At 39.7% G+C, this 12276-nt stretch overlaps 1 pseudogene; it reads right to left on the minus strand.

The window, feature by feature from the left end:
- Positions 1-8400: 8400 nt before the first annotated feature.
- LOC129518721 (splicing factor 1-like) lies at positions 8401-10024 on the minus strand (annotated as a pseudogene).
- Positions 10025-12276: the final 2252 nt, after the last annotated feature.

A 12276-nucleotide genomic window follows, 5' to 3' on the forward strand; every position in this document is an offset into this window, starting at 1 on the left:
GGGATATTGCTATATTCAATTTAATAAACATTGGCTGTACATTCTCTGCATCAGAACGTGTGTGTGTATATATATACATATATATATACACACATATATATTACTAGGCATTAGAGGGGATATTGCTAGATTCAATTTAATAAACATTGGCTGTACATTCTCTGCACATATGTGTGTGTATGTGTGTATATATATATATATATATATATATATATATATATTACTAGGCATTAGAAGTATAAAGATGATGAAGACTCCGCCAAAAAAAAAAAAAAAAAAGACTCTGCCAAGAACTTTTACTAAGAGTGTTGGTGGAGGGGCTGAAAAGCTTCTGTAGATGAAATAATTGTCTTGAGGTATGAGTAAGTGTTTAGCAGGTGAACAAGGTGGCATGCCAGACAGGCCAGGGCAGGTATATCAGAAAACGGCAAAGTTGGTGCTGGCAGTCCTGAAGAGGTCTTCATGACTGAAATGTGAAGTTTAGGAGTGGGGACAGAGGAGCCAAGATGAGGCCAGAAGGAAAAACGGAGTCAAATGAAGGAAAGAAAATGAAATTTGAGCTTTTCATGAAGGCAATGGAAAGGCAGTAGAGCTGGGGTTCCCTAATCTAGGCTATTATATGGTTGACCATCTTTTTATATATGTTAGCCACTTCAATTTCTACTAGGTTGCCTATCTTTTTCTTATGAATGGGTAAGACATTATATAATCTGGAACCTAAGAATTTGTCTGTTTTCCAACGTTGCAAATATTTTCTCTCAGTTTCTCACTAATTTTGTATGCTTGCCTATGTGTCTTTGCCATACAGAAGGCCTGTAGTTTCGTGTAGATACATGGTCTTTTACTTTAGTGAATTCAGAGAATTAATCTTGTGTCTTAAAAAAATATCCCTCTCTATTTTAAATGTGAAAAATATTCTCTTGTCTAATTTTGTAGTTTTGTTTTGGTGGTTAGCTCTTTATTCTAGCTGGGGAGTTATTTGTGTGCATAGTATAAGGTAGAGATCTAACTTTTTTTCTAAATGAACCATCTTTCACAACACCATTGATTGTATGGTCTATTATTTTCCACAGTATGAAATGCCATCTTAATCACATTCTAAATATTCCAGCTTCCCCTATGCACATCAATTTATATCTGTAAATATGTATAAAATTGAAAAACACCAAAACTTCAATTAGAAAATGGCCAAAAGACATAAACAGACAATTCATAGAGAATATATTTGGCTAATCTCCAACCTCAATAGAAACATAAAGTGCTGATTAAAAGTACTGATTAAAATAATAAAATAAAATAGTTTATTTTTAAATCCGCAAAATGTCACACTACTGATTAAAAATAAGCCAGTTAATAAAGGTACATTTTAATGAGCATTCTCATTCTCTGCTGATGAGAATGTAAGTTGGTGCAATCTTTCTGTCCTTAAAGCATTAATTCTCATTAACACAACAAATTACCTTTTAGCAGTGCATTCTAAAGAAACAATCAGAGATTCAGTCAAGGATTTATGTAAAGGATGTAAATCACAGTTATATTTAAAACCATGACAAATTTAAAGCAACCTAAATGTTGAACAATAGAGATTAGTTAAATTAATTATGGTACAAACATATGACAGAATATTATACTTTTATAGTTCTATTTTTAAAAACAGTTTTTCAGTAAAGCAAATATTTTTGCATGACTCAGTACCCATTCATTAATAATAAGTCTTGCCAGGGCAACCCTGGTGGCTCAGCGGTTTAGCGCCGCCTTCAGCCAAGGGCCTCATCCTGGAGACCCGGGATTGAGTCCCACGTCGGGCTCCCTGCATTGAGCCTGCTTCTCCTTCTATCTGTGTCTCTGCCTCTGTCTCTATGAATAAATAAATAAAATCTTTAAAAAAAATAAGTCTTGCCAAATTAATTTCATTTCTTTTTTGAAGGAAGGGACAACTAGACTACTATGTAAGTGGAATTCAACACATTTAAAGGGTGTTTAAAATCCCAAATATTCATGTGTAGAATTCCTGGTATACCAGGAATAAACCAGGTTTATGGTTGCCAGGTACTAGATATACACATGTAAATAAAATGTAATACCTGCCCTGAAGTTCATAATACAAAGATAAAAGATAACAAATGGAAAATTACAATACAATGTTGTAAATGCAAGAGTAGTCAGATTCATTCCATAAGAGAGCAAAGAAATGGGTATGAATTCTACCCAGAGGCATCAGGGCAAAATGACATAGAACTAGTATATCTGGATTTCTGCAAGATGTTTCAGAAGTACTCTCCCATTCTCTGTATGGATCTTAATGGAAAATGCTGGAAGGATGGCAAATCAGTTTGATAGGTCCATTGCAAAACCATATCTGATAATCACTCTCTATTATCAAATTTCAGAATACTGTACTTGATCTTTCTAATTCTTTCAAGAATGTTTTAAATGATTTGGATGTAGACACAAAATATATACTTTAAGCATTTAGAAATGACTCAAAGATGGGAGGAATAGTTAACATAAAAAATGAGGGCATCAAGAGTCCAGGACTATCTGGCAAGGCTTAATGATGGACCTCACTGACAGGATGAGAGTTAACCACATTTAATTCAAAGAATGGGTCTTCTAGAGTCTAGAAGACCAAGGGAGTCTCAAGATCCTACTGGAAATCCTAGCTAATGCAGTAAGTAAAACAAAAGGAAATAAAAGATTTACAGATTGGGAAGAAATAAATAAAACTGTCTTTGTTCACAGGTAACATGATCACCGATGTAGAAAATCTGAAAGAAACAACAAAAAAACTTCTGGAACTAATAACCAGTTACAGTACAGTAGTAAGATACAAAGTTAATACAAAAGTCAATAGCTTTCCTGTATACCAGCAATTAACAAGTGGAATTTGAAATTAAAAACACAGTACCATTTCCATTAGTACTCCAAAAAAATGAAGTACTTAGTTATAAACCTAACAAAATATGTACAAGATATATATAAGGAAAATTATAAAACTCTGATAAATGAAAGAAGTAAAAAGAGTAATATTCTAAATAAATGGAGAAATATTCTATATTCGTGGGTAGGAAGATTCAATATTGTCAGGATGTCAGTTCTTCCCAACTTGATCTATTGATTCAATGCAATCACAATCAAAATCCCAGAAAGTTATTTTGTGGATATTGACAAATTAATTATAAAGGTCTTTTTTCTTTAAGATTTTCATTTATTTATTTGAAAGAGAGAACAGGAGTGGTAGGGGAAGGGAAAAGGGAGAAGGAGAGGTAGACTCCTAATTCTAAATTAGAGACAGGCACTCCACTAATTCTAAAGTTTATATTAAGAGGCAAAATACCCAGGAAAGCCAACACAATATTGGAGGAGAAAACAAAGTTGGAAGAGTGACAGTACTCAAATTCAAGACTTTCTATAAAGTTACAATACCAAAAATAGTGTATCATTAGTAAAAAGAATAGATAAAAAGATCAAAGAGACAAATTGGCCCAGAAATAGGCCTACATACATATAATCAATTGATCTTTGACAAAGGAGCAAAGGTGATTCAATAGAGCAAAGACACTCTTTTCAACAGATGGTGCTGAAACAACTGCATATTCACGTGAAAAAAAAATGCATCTAGGCACAGACCTTATTATACTCTTCACAAAAATTAACACAAAACAGATCATAGACCTAAGTGTAAAATGCAATACAATAGAATGGCATGATAAGCTACTTGAAAATAATATAGGAAAAAGTCTAGATGACCTTGGGTTTGGCAATAACTCTTTAGATGCAACACCAAAGGCATGATCCATAAAAGAAATAATTGATAAGCTGGACTTCATTAAAAATAACATTTCTGCTCTGTGAAAAACACTGTCAGGAGAATGAAAGACAAGCCATAGACTAGGAAAGGATATTTGTAAAAGACATATCAGATAAAGGACTGTTATCCAAAATATGCAAAGAACTCTTAAAATTCAACAGTAAGAACACAAACAACCCAATTAAAAACGGGGCTAAAGATCTTAACAGACAGCTGAACAAAGAAGATATACAGATGGCAAATAAACATATGAAAAGATGTTTCACATCATATGTCATCAGGGAAATAAAAATTAAAACAACAATGAGATACCACTACACAGCTATTAAAATGGACAAACTCTAGAACACTGACAATACCCAATGCTGGTGGATGTGGAGCAGTAAGAATTCTCATTCATTGCTGGTAAGAATGTAAATGGTATGACCACTTTGGAAGACAGCTTGGTGGTTTCTTACAAAGCTAAACATACTTTTACCATATGATCTAGCAATCATGCTCCTTGTTATTTACCCAAAGGAGTTGAAAACACACAAAAACCTATGCACGGGTATGGATAGCAGCTTTACTCATAAGTGCCAAAACTTGGAAGCAACCAAGATGTCCTTCAGTAGGTAAATAGATAAATAAACTGTGGTCCATCCAGGCAATGGAATATTATTCAACTCTAAAAATAAGTGAGCTACCAAGCCATGAAAAGACCTGAGGAAGCTTAAATGCATATACTAAGTGAAAGAAGCCAATCTGAAGAGGCTACATATTGTATAATTCCAACTATATGACGTTCTGGAAAAAGCAAAACTATCGAGACGGTAAAAAGATCATCAGTGATTTCTAGGGGTTGGGGGATGAAAAGGTGAATAGGCAGAGCATAGAGGATTTTCAGAGCAATGAAACTACCCTATAACATTATACTATACTATAATGGTGGATCGTGTTATTATACATTTGTTCAAGCCTATAGAATACACACCAAGAGCAAACCCTAATGTAAACCAGGGGCTCTGGATGATGACGATGTATCGTTGTGGGTTCATCAGTTATAACAAATGCATCATTTGTTATACAAAGGAGCAAAGGTGCTCCTTTGATGGGGGGATATTGATAATGTGGGAGGCTCTGCACGTATGAGGGCAGAGGTTATACAGGAAATCTCTATCTTCTGCTCAACTTTGCTGTGATTCTAAAATTGCTCTAAAAATTTAAAAAAAAAAGATGAAGGCATTTTGAGAGCAAGTTCAATGTAATTTTAGAGGACACCAATGCATTCCTGTCCAAGACATGAGGTGTACCAGCATTATGGTCATCTGTAATGGATGAACCACACTGAAACAAGACAGGTATTTCCCATTCAGGAGGGCCTGTTCCTTGCCAGATCACATTGGAAGAAAAGGAGAGAACTGGGACTACTCCATGTGAGAAAGAGAACATGAGAATCATTCCCAAATGTCTGATAGATCACATTTATTCTATATGGCAACATAGGGGAGACAGGGAATGTTAGAAGGGGGCATATTTCCCAACATTTGAGAAAGCACTTATGAGCAGGATGTGCATTTAAATAACAGTGTTGAAAACTTACTCTGTATCATGGAATTTCTCTTTTAATCCTTACTCCATTTTATGAGGTCAGTATTACCATTATCCTCGCATCACACATATAAAATAGATTTGCTGAATTGAATTAAAATACAATTTATTTAAGCTGCCAAATAAATAAAACAGATTCCCTTCAAGGCAGTAAGTATCCAGGTTGATGCACAGGGCATGTAGCACTGGGTCCCTTCCAGTCTAAAATGCTATAATTCTATTTTTAGATGAACTCAAGATCACAGTATCTCTGTTCAGGAAAAGCATGTGAAAATTTGCTATATAGTCATTCAGAAAGAAGCAAGAATGAAGAGTTTTTCTGTGTAGCCCTTGTCTTTCCAGCAGGAGTAATTAGTCATGTTTTTCTTCCAGAGGGAGCCGCAAATCTATCAACTTGCTGAGCCATCTTGCCCACTGTAGTGGGTGAATTAAATGCCCAGATCCATTGCCTGGTGGAACCCAGATGCCCATGTTTCTCCCACACCAAAGTCTCTGGTGTTGTGACAGTTCAAATGCCATGGCTTCCACCTCTGTTTTCTGTTTTCAGGTCCTCCTACTCCTCAGCTGAGATGGAAGTCTTATCCACCACATATTTGACGTTTTTGAGCATGTAATATGTGCTAGGTCCCATGTAACTTGTCCAAAAAACCATACTAATAATAAATACTAATGTTATTCCATTTTTTAATTAAGTAAGTTCTATACCCAGCATGGAGCCTGAACTCATGACCCCAAGATCAAGAGTCACATGCTCTACCGAATGAGCAAGCCAGGTGCTCCATTGTTCTTGCCATTTTATAGACATAGAAACCAAGGTGTAGCAAGCCTCTGAAGTACCAGAACTACTACAGGCTGGATCTAAGATTCAAACTTGGATCTATTGATTTCCAAATCCATGTTCTTACCCATCATCTCCTGGAACTAGTTCTTTTGGCTAAGACCCTCATATCTTGCCTAAGTGCTACCATGCTTAGGATCATGGATGGATCTATAACCATGGAGTTTATCTACTCACAAGAATTGTACATAAAATATCTCAGGGCTGTGCCCCACCAGACAGATTATATGCCACAGAGAATGACTTCTGAACCAGCAGCAGATCTCCTGGATGTCCTTTGGAGCCAGCCACCAAGACCAAATTGGTTTCTCTTAAGCCCGCTTCCATAGTCCCATATTGCTACATTCCCACCATAAACTAATAAAGATGATAAGGATGGAGGAAAGGGAGAGGATGTGTGAATCAAAAGTGAAATAGTCTGAAATTTTTCACATCCTTTAAGCTCTTGAAATATAACTGAAAGTGTTATCAGAAGTAACTGGGGGAAATTCAGAGTGAAAGTTTATGTGAAGCTTGAAGGAATGGAGAAAGATGGAACAAAAGTATCAGCAGAAATAGTAAAGAAGTAATGATATATTTGATATATAATGACATATGCAAGATACTATTGGAAAAAAGAAGCATATGGAAGAAGGCAATAGCAGTTTACTAAAAGCAAGTGGGCAAGTTTTCACCTTGTGAGGAAAGTCTATGGAGATCTCAAGTGAGCTGTAGACATATTCCCATTTTGAGTACAGCAAATATCTCAGTCCCACAAACCCTGAGCCTAAACTGGGGATCGGCAATGCTTGGTGATTAAAGTTCCCTGGGAAAAGGCTTGGAATAGGCAGAGAGGTTTAGTGGGCTTATCCCAGCATCAACATGGTTACACATCAAGTTGCTGAGTGGGATAGGTGAGCCCTGGGGAAACTTTTCCACATGTGAAGAAGACCTGCAGTTCCCCTGCCTGTTTCTGGAATACTGGAACTCTGGGAATTTGCTGGTCTTGCACTATGAAGACATTCTCAAACCTACACGGCAGCTTCAGGAGCTAAGAACAGCTACCTATAGCAGGATGCTGGAGTCGAGATAAAGGCAATGACCAAGGGAAGATCTCAGGAAATGGTCTGACTGGCCATGCTATATGTGTGCAGCAAGATAGATGTCAATGGGTGATTCCATCCAGAAGGCCTGTAAAATCACTAGAGAATGTCTGTGAAGATATTGAACCAGTTAGTGGAAAGACACAAATGAATACAATTATCATTCAATAGTTATAATGAGTATTGTAAATTCATTATGAGAGTACAAGCCTGTTAACCAACTACATCCTTGTTATAACTGTTATAATTACTAGCTCAGGGTGGCTTATTTTAAAAAAATTTTTAACCACTTTGCTCTTGTAGTCAATGGAACATTCCCCTTTAATACAAGGTTGAATCATACTCTGAAAAAAAAAAAAAACCCGGAGAAATTTCTGCAGGTAAACCAGTGAAGAGAACACTCATTATATATTACTGTCAACATAATTACTCCATGAAGAGGGAAGGGGAGAAAAAAGGATGTAGAATGAAAAACAAGGGGCTCAAACCCCTAGCCACTGCAGAACATTCAGATGTTTGGGATTAAAATAAAATTTAAAAGGAAACTTACCAGGAAGAAGAGGAACAAATAGAATCTGAGGCACCTTATGTGCTCAGGAAGCATGGAAAGGACTCTCCAGGGTGGCAGACAAGCCAAAGGTGGCTTGAGTGGCCCCATCTACCACTGGCAGGGGTGCCAGGATGGATGTTGACCCCAGACCTGGAAATTAACCCACTACTCTACAAAGGTGGCAGGGACAAAATTCTCACACTACCAAAAAAAAAAGAATCTCATGGAAACCTTGAAAATCTTAGAACCAAAGGACTCCCCTCCCCACCCCACAACTGGCCTGACATTCATGGCCAAAGCTATGCCTAAAACCCTTTGCCCCGTCCTCTCCTTGAGAGGACAAGAACAAGGAATGGAAAAAAAGGAAAGGAATCTAATTGCAGCAGAGGATCGAGGAAGAACTTATCCTTGGACAGAGTCTGAAGGAAGGAAGAGATAAGAAACAAACGAGAAAGAAACAAATTAATTAATACAAACCTCATGATTACGATATGGAGCCAACACATTCAAATTCTGTCCACAAAGTAACTCAGGCTGCTTTGCCGAACCAGCCTGTTCACCAGGGGCGCTGCTGAGACTGCCTGGAAGGGCCACCAATGGGCTCCCAAAGTCCTCCTTCTAACGGCTTAGGCCATCACCACCACAGGGAAGTATCTTTGCAGCCATGGCAAGGGGCTACTGGAAGCCATACTGCTGTTGGGCAGACAGGGTGATGGAGGCTGCTGCTGCCATGGGGGAAGAAAAAGGGGGGGGGGTGGCAGCATCATGCCCATAGATGGTGGTGGCATCATATCTTTTCCTTGAAGCAAGCAAGAGACCCCAGAACCCACAGGCATACTTCCCAGTTACTGATCCACTGGAAGAGGGCAATGGTACCCAGGTGGGTGGGGCCCTGGTCCATCTGTGGTGGTAGTGGCTGCATTCAAGGAAGTGGGGGTCCATTAAGGTTATGCTGCATGGGATGTCCAGCATGCCTACATGTCAGGCTGGGTAATGGGTGTGGGAGGCTGTGGGGGCCACATCCAGGCCGACCAGGACCACCTCTGTGCATGCCATGGTAGGGCCAACTCTCTGAAGTGCCAAAATTCATCATCTAGAGTGGGCAGCTCTGGGTAGTGGCCATGAGAGATGGTGGAGGTGGATTGTTGGTGGGAGCAGCAGGACAAGGTGCACTGTCCAGGGGCGTGGTGGTGGTCCCAGAGGTAGAGTCCATAGGTGCTTCACCCAGTTCAGCCCTAAGGGACAAAGATTCTTTATCCATCCATGCTTTATCCTGAGCTGACTGGGTGTCATCAGGCCTTTGGAATTTGCAATCAAAAGCTTTGTGACCACACTTGGTGTGCACTGTGGTATGGGCAATGTTGTGAGTCTCTGAGCTCTGCCAGGGTCTTAAGATCCTGTTATTATATTCCTGAAGAGTCCTATTCAGGCAAGCCAACTACTGAAGCTGCATCTTCCATAGATCATTCTGATCTGCAGGGGTCTCAATAGCCTGTTTCTGGCTGCTTCTTATCTGTTCCAGGGCTTTCTTCACATTTTCCATGGTGTTGGCAGAAGCTAGGGCATGACGTGGCTCACCTTCTCTGGGCAACATCTGGCCATCTTTGCTCCCTGCTTTTCCTTGACAGACCCATTTCCCCCGATCACAATCTTGACATTACATTCCTTCTTTATGTTCCTCAAGATGTTCCCACTGGGCCCAATCAGCAGCCCCAAGAAGTTGATTTCTGGATACTCATCTTGCGGACTCACTACTTTATGGCTCACACATGTTGCTGGAAGTTTGTCATCTGCAGGAGGCTCAAAATCAGGGTTGAGGGCAACCATCTCCTTGTGAGATTGTGCTGCTCTTCTTCAAGCGTTTTGCTGGTGCAGAACTCCCAGGTGTTAAGCCTCTTTCCCTCCCTATTGTAGATGGGCTCAGGGTCAGGAGGGGATGCCCAAGTCTCCTGTGCACAGTTTATGAGTCAGGTCTTCCATCTGCAGTTGGACTATGTAAGCTCTTTCTTGTTCCCAAGTAAGTCCAGGGGGGATAATTGTAGGCATTCCTGATTCACCATCTTCCTTTCCGTTGTATCTTGGTTCCAGTGGCTCCTCTTCCACTTTGTACTTGGGAAGTCTGGCGGCATTGTGGCATTTTCTCTGGTCACCATGGAGTCCCCTAGGCCGGCCAGTGGCAGCTTCTTCTTCCTGAACCTTCCAAGGGGAGGGGACCTGACAACATTGCCATGGAGCATATGGAGCCCATTCTCTCACACCTCTGACAGTGGCTACACCAGATGTACCCGGTCCATTTTTTGGAAAATGTTTGCTATAAAACAATAAGCTTCTTGTTGCCTGGGTGGCTCAGTCGGTTACGTGTCTGCTTTTGGCTCAGGTCATGATCTCAGGGTTCTGAAGGTTCTGGAACCCTGCATCCGGCTCACTGCTCAATAAGGAATCTGCTTGTCCTTCTTCCTGTCCCCCTCCCTCTCCCTCTGCCATTCTATCTTGTTTGTGTGCTCTTTCTCTCTCTTTTTTAAAAAAATATTTTATTTATTTATTTATTCATGAGAGAGAGAGAGAGAGAGAGAGAGAGAGGCAGAGACACAGGCAGAGGGAGAAGCAGGCCCCATGCAGGGAGCCCGACGCAGGACTTGATCCCGGGTCTCCAGGATCACGCCCTGGACTGAAGGTGACGCTAAACCGCTGAGCCACCCAGTCTGCCCCTCCACTCTCTCTCTAATAAATAAATTTTTTAAAAAAGCAGTAAGCCTCATCATCTATTGTGAGATAATCATAAACTGTTACTAATGAGACTTAAATCCTAAAATATATTGTTTACTGATTATATTCAAATATTCAAAGTTATCCCGATAATAATGATATCAGTACTGCAGCAGACACTTTGAGTGCCCCACCCAAAGCCCTTTGGCCTTTGTCTCTACACACTATAGGTTGTCTACTGTGAGTAACTGTGACTTTCTGCCTGGGAATGTTTTGCTGGCTACCACAGCATTCAGGACCCTGTGCATGGCAAAATGAAAGTGCTGCAAAATTACTGTCCCTCAGGCAGCCCTCAACCAGTGAAGGATGGGGGTTAGTAAATAGCCCAGCTCTCTATCCCGTTGGTTAGATAACTCTGAGATGTATCTTCTACACTAGCTCCTAGAGTTCCACAGTAGGATTCTTTTCCAGTTTCCCACAGTCATAACTTGCAAAAAGACATGCCTTTTGTTGGCTTCTTTCCTTTCCCTGTCTTCTGTCCCCAATCCCCAACCAGCCCTTTCTGGGATACCCTCCCAAATTGACAACACTCTAATATTTGTCTTATGGTCTAGTTCTGGGGTAGGCCAAACTAAGACTCCTACTAACTTTTTTTTTCTGACATATTTTGCTGGATGGAAGAGCCAGTAGGCTATACAGTAGACATCCATTGCTTTCAGTGCATCCGTGTGAATGTGGTATATGTCATTTCTGTTACAGTAGAATAAAGGATTATCATAAGCATGTAACTGATTGACCGTGACACAAGAGAAGATTGCAGCTCCATAGAGGATGGGCCCCCTGGAGAACAGTGCCACACCTATGATCTCTCTACTCCCAGTCCAGTTCCTGGTGTAAAGAGCATTACTTGGTAGAAAAATACCTGAAAACACCCTTTATTTCTGATAAGCACCAGGTGTGAGCACAAGGAGACAAAAATTAGAAGTATTTCCTTTTTTGGTAACTTTAGGGGAAATTTTCCTTTTCTTTCTTCCTTCCTTCCTCCTTTTTTCTTTCTTTTTTTTTTAAAGATAGGTGAGGCATCTCAACCTCAACTTGTAGAATGGTGTAATAAGAATCTCCAAAAAATCCACTCCTCATAAAAGCAAGAAGAATGCTGAATAAAATGGATGGTCATAATATTTTCAGGACTCTGGAACTTAATTAAAAGCTTACAACAATATTAAGAATGTTTATTTGAGAAAAGTGGCTGAATCTTGGTAAGAACAGCAAATACTGTGGCATTTTAACTTGCCCTAATCCTACCCCTCCTTCCCATTTCTATAGTAGCCTTGAAAGCCCACAAAATCACAATGGGATCTGGGAAACCTGGTAGTTTAGCATTCACTGGAGGGAGAATAGAACAGCCTTGAAAGTCCCTAAAAATCCCAATCCCAGAGAATTTTCACTATTTGACTTGTCTGGCAGTTAACTAAAAAGCTCCATTCTTAGAGCTCATCTTTATTTGACCCGACTCAGAACTTTCTCTGTGCAAACAACTCTACCTGCAGGGCATTTGTACAAGCAATCACTGGCAATTATTTAAAATCACAGCTACCTGAGATGGTATTACAAGTTGGCATTAACAAGAGGCTGACCAAAAAATTTAAAGTAAAAACTGGGGAATAAGATTTCTGTAGGGTGCTTTGAAAAGCTCTGA

This window comes from Nyctereutes procyonoides, unplaced genomic scaffold, assembly GCF_905146905.1.
Source record: "Nyctereutes procyonoides isolate TBG_1078 unplaced genomic scaffold, NYPRO_anot_genome, whole genome shotgun sequence".
Lineage (NCBI taxonomy): Eukaryota > Metazoa > Chordata > Mammalia > Carnivora > Canidae > Nyctereutes > Nyctereutes procyonoides.